General features: G+C 44.8%; 1 long non-coding RNA gene across 1 annotated transcript; it reads right to left on the bottom strand.

Moving 5' to 3' along the window:
• Positions 1-1,600: 1,600 nt before the first annotated feature.
• LOC121102542 lies at positions 1,601-4,123 on the bottom strand. Its single transcript, XR_005834626.1, has 2 exons — positions 3,987-4,123; positions 1,601-1,896 (listed from the first exon to the last, which is right to left on the bottom strand). It is a non-coding gene; the product is annotated as an uncharacterized LOC121102542 (long non-coding RNA).
• Between the last annotated feature and the right edge of the window lie 1,187 nt (positions 4,124-5,310).

The raw sequence follows: 5,310 nt of genomic DNA, 5'->3' as shown, positions 1-5,310 counted from the left end.
GATTCTCTCCTCTGCCTCTCCCCCCCGCTTCCTCATTTAAAAAAAAAATCACAATTCTGATCATTTTTAAGTGTCCAGTTCAGTGGCATTAAGTACATTCACATGGTTGTGCAGCCATCCCTGCCATCCATCTCTAGGACTTTCCCATCTTCCCCAACTGCAACCCTGTCCCCATGAAACATTGACTCCCTTCCCCTCCTCCAGTCCCTGCCACCTGTCATTCTACTTTTGGACTCTGTGAGTTTGACTCCTCTAGGAACCTCATTTGAGTGGAATCAGACAGTGTTTGTCTTTCTGAGACTGGCTTCTTCCACTGAGCGTGATGTCCCCGAGTCAGCCCATGTTCTAGCAGGTGTTGGAATTTCCTTCCTGCTTAAGGCTGACTGATGAGAGGGACTTAACTTCTGTCACATTGCTATTTTGTTCCTTATCTTCTGCCTGTTTTATGTTTAATTTTTTTGTAGTGAAACTTTTTTTTTTAAAGATTTTACTTATTTGTCAGAGAGGGGGAGAGAGAGAGAGAGCATACAAGCAGGGGAGAGGCAGAGGGAGAAGCAGGCTCCCCGCTGAGCAGGGAGCCCGATGCGGGACTCAATCCCAGGACTCTGGGATCATGACCGGAGCTGAAAACAGACATTTAACCGACTGAGCCACCCAGGCGTGCCAAGAATACCGGTTTTTATAATTACCCATGTATTCCCCTTTAATGAGCTCTTTATGTCTCCACAGGGCTTTGAGCTACTGTCCTTTCAACTCACCCTGCAGGACTCCCTGGAGCAATTCTCGCAGGCAGGTCTAGTAGTGACGAACTCCCTTAACTTTTGTTGTCTGGAATGTCTTAATTTCTCTCTCACTTTTGAAGGACAGTTTTGCGGGGTGTAGGCTTCCTGGTTGACACTTTTCTTCATTATGTACTTTGACTATATCAGGACACTGCCCCTGGCCTCCGAAGCTTCGATGAGAAATCGGCTCATGATCTGGACGATCTTTCGTATGTGATGAGTTGCTTCTGTCTCTGTCTTGCTGCTTTCAAGATTCTGCGGTTGGCTTTCAAAAGTTTGGTTATAATACGTCTTGTTGTGGGTCTCTTTGAGTTCATCCTGTTGGAGTTTATTGAACTTCATGTTTGTTCCTTCAAATATGGGATGTTTTCAACCATTATTTCAGGTATTATCTCTGTCCCTTTCTCTCATTCTTTTCCTTCTGGGACTCCCACAAGGCGTATGTTGGTCCTCTTGATGATTTCCCACAAGTCCCTAAAGTTCTGTTTACTTTTCTTCATTCTTCTTTCTTTCTGTTCCTCAGACTCAATAATTACTATTGCCCCATCTTCATTTGTGCTGATTCTTTCTTCTAGCCGCTCAAATCTGCCTTAGAATTTTTTTGTTTCTTTTTAGGTTTTCTAACTTTTTTAAAAAAAGATTTTATTTATTTATTTGACAGAGAGAGAGAGAGTGCACAAGCAGAGGGAAAAACAGGCAGACAGAGAAGTAGGTTCCCCACCGAGCAGGGAGCCCAATGTGGGGCTCGATCTCAGGACCCTGGGACCATGACCCAAGCCAAAGGCAGACACTTAACTGACTGAGCCAAGCTGTCCCAAGGTTTTCTAACTCTTTATTAATATTTCCATTTTGTTCATACAGATACTCTTGCTGTTCCCTTGTTCCCATCTTACAGGAAAGTGGCAGGACCTGCATTCAGGCCCAAGCAGTCTGGTTCAACCCAAGGTCTTAACCATTGGTCCTCCTTGTCCTGGCAATGGCTTCTACATAGTTCACCTCTGTGGAGCACATCATCCTGGGGCTTCCGGGTTAGTTAGTTACACAAGAGGATACAAGGGCCAGGAGGCAAGAGACTCTGTTAGGTGACGAGTTAAGTGAGACCATGTGTTTCAGCCTAAAAACAAAACAAAACAACAAAAATATAACAAAAAACTTTCTCCGTCACATTCTGAAAGTATCTAAGAAAACTACTTTTCAGCATATAGCACATTGGAGGAAGGAATCAAGATGGCCTTTTCTTAAGCCCTCAAAACCTGCTAACTGCTTTCCAGCTGCCTATGAGGGCAGCACAGATTATCTAGTAATCACCAAAGTATTCAAAGTGTCCTAAAAACTCCCCTTGGATGGTCTATTTCTCCCCTGACTCACTCATGCAGTTCTGAGCTCTTCTTGAACACAAGCACACCAAGTGCAGTCATACCTCAGGACCTTTGCATTTGCTGTTTCTTCTGCCTGAAAGCTCCCTCCCCCCATATACCTGCCTAGTTCCACCTCTTCACTCTGGTGGAAGCTCAGCATCACCTTTTTAAAAATGTGTTCCCTGACTACTCTGTCTGAGATCACTCTATAGCCTCTGCTCACTGATGTTTTCTCTGCCCATCTCCCCCACTGGATGAAGGTCCGAAGAAGTAGGGATCTGTCTCTCTTGTTCACTGCCACCTGTCTGGTGCCTGGCATGTAGTACACAGTCAGTGTTATGATCTGAATGTTTGTGTCCCTTCAAAATTCATATGTTGAGATCCTAACCCCCACTGTGATGGTATCAGGAGGTAGGGCTTTTGGAAGGTGATTAGATCATGAAGGGAAAGCCCTCATGAATGGGATCTGTGACACCAGGGAGCTCTCTCTTGCCCTCTTTCCACCATGCAAGGACACAATAAGAATACTTTTGTAAGTAAGGAAATGAACCCTCACCAGGAATCAAATCTGCTGATGCCTTGATCTTCTATTTCTCAGAGTCCAGAACTTAGAGAGAAATTTCTGTTGTTTATAAGCCATCAGGTTTATTCTGTTATAGCAGGCTGAATAGTTATGATAGTCATTATTTGTAGCTAATGAATGAATTTATAACCTGCACCTTATATTCTGTAGAGAGAGCTTTGAGGTGACCTCAAATGACAGCCTAAGTTGCTACAAATGTGAAATCCTGCCCATTCATTGAGCAATGATTGGTACTTAGTGGGTCCCAGGCATGAGACCCTGGTGGCCATAGATTATGTTCATAGTTCTTTCCATCATAATGCAACTTTTTTTCAGAGTATGATTCTTAACAGTCTCTGCTCTTGAGACCATACTTGAAGTCTGTTCTGCTTCATCGTGTGCTTGGGAGAATGCTTTTCACTGTACAATTTGAGGCCATTACTCTTTGATACTCTGTTTTGAAATGCTGCCTTCTAAAAATGTCAAAGCCCATTACGAGCCTTTGTGTTTTTAAATAACCTGATCTACAGAGATGGAAATTGTTTAAGTAGAGATTAAAAATATACTAGTATCAGGGGCGCCTGGGTGGCATAGCGGTTAAGCGTCTGCCTTCGGCTCAGGGCGTGATCCCGGCGTTACGGGATCGAGCCCCACATCAGGCTCCTCCGCTATGAGCCTGCTTCTTCCTCTCCCACTCCCCCTGCTTGTGTTCCCTCTCTCGCTGGCTGTCTCTATCTCTGTCGAATAAATAAATAAAATCTTTAAAAAAAAAATATACTAGTATCTTTCCCCCTCCTGGCTCTACCTTGATCTTTGTGCAACCATGTCCTTGGAGGGATGAAGGTGATGTTGATAGGGTACAATGTTACCATGGAGACGACTGGGACTGGTCCTATGAACCATGTTCATGGCGGGATGAAGGTGACATTGATACGGTACAGTGTTACCATGGAGACAGCTGGGACTGGTTCTATTAGCTGCAGTCTTGCTAGCTATTATCCTGGCAAAAAGGGTGTGAAGAAATTAATATGCTAGCAGTTCCTAGGATATGTGACTGCTACAAAGTCTGTGTTAGTTTGTGTTTTTAATGACAGACCAGCAGATACCTCCTGGAAACATCGTGAAGATGGAATATGTAAGATCACCAGAAAGAACGGCGGGAAAATCTTCCAGTCCACCCCCTTGTTGAAGGTTTGCTCCAGATGAACAGCAGGATAAAACAGAAGTGTTTGTACCATTAGCAAAAGAAAACACACTGAAAGCAAAGAACAAACAAAAGCCCACCTTGAAAATTCACATTCAGCCTACAAATCCACCTGCAGCAAAGTCAGAGCGGCCTCAACACCCAGATTGTTTTAGCAGACTTTTCATTTTACTTCAGTGGGTTCACCGTTTCATCCAATGAAGCTTCCCAAGGAAAATTTTCTAGCATTATCATACATGGCAGCCAGCGCCACTTGCTCTAATTACAAGAGAACAGTAAAAACAGACATGATAACGGCCACTATGGGAAACAATATGGCGGCTATTAGAATTCAAAATAGAATCCGCATATGGTCCAAGAATCCACTTCTGGGTGTTTCCCCAAAAGAACTTCCAGGGAGGTCTCCAAGGGATAATTGCACACCCATGTTCACAGCAGCATTATTCACAGTAGCCCAAAGGTGGGAACGACCCTAGTGTCCGTCCATGGATGAATGAATAAACAAAACGTAGTCCATCCATACAGTGGACTATTATCCAGCCTTAAAAAGGAAGGAAAGTCTGACACAACACGGATGGGTCTTGAAGACGTTGTGCTGAGTGAAATAAGCCAGTTACAAAAGGAAAAATGCAGTGTGATTCCACTTCTATGAACATCCATAGAGATGGGAAGTAGATGGTGGGCACCAGGGGCTGGGGGAGGGGAAGGGGAGTTGGGACAGAGTTTCCGTTTCAGAAGATGGAAAGTTCTGGAGACATAAGGTGGTGATGGTTGCACAATGTGAGTATACTTAATGCCACTCAATTGGACACTAAAAATTGATTAAGATGGTAAATTTTATGTATATTTAACCATGATTTTTAAAAAATTACTTGGAAAAATCGGTGATGACACGCACTTCAGCTGGACACTGTTACTTGCTGAAGCTGCTGAGCCTGGGCCCTGTGACGACCTCATCACACGGGGATGTCAGCCAGGGGGACAGGTGATGAGAGACACAGCACAAACCTCGAAGGACGCAAACCCCTCACAGCGCTGACACCTTCTGAGTGTCTCCTGTGCCACCAGTGATACGGGCCCCACGGCCTGAGAAAGGTGATTCTAGTCCAGCCACTGGAATTGAGGCCCAGAGAGGTTGTGATTTGCCCAAAGCCACTTGGCCGGGGGAGATGACCCTGTGAGGAGCCCTGCCTCTGTCCTTGGGGCCCTTTCTGCTCGTAGAGAACAGAAAACACTTTTTTTTTAGGGAGCATTTTGTGGGGCTACAGTTGAGAAGCGACCCTGAGAGCTCAGGAGAGGCAGGGCATGGTGGGTAGAGCTGAGTACTGTCTTATTCCACTCCAAAATGCCACAGGCTGGACGGCTTATCAACGGAAATTGATTTCTTACAGTTCAGGAGGCTGG

The sequence above is a fragment of the Ursus maritimus genome, unplaced genomic scaffold, assembly GCF_017311325.1.
Source record: "Ursus maritimus isolate PB19 unplaced genomic scaffold, ASM1731132v1 scaffold_14, whole genome shotgun sequence".
NCBI lineage: Eukaryota > Metazoa > Chordata > Mammalia > Carnivora > Ursidae > Ursus > Ursus maritimus.
Note: the sequence above shows the minus strand (reverse complement) of the source record. Positions and strands in the feature narration are given on the sequence as shown.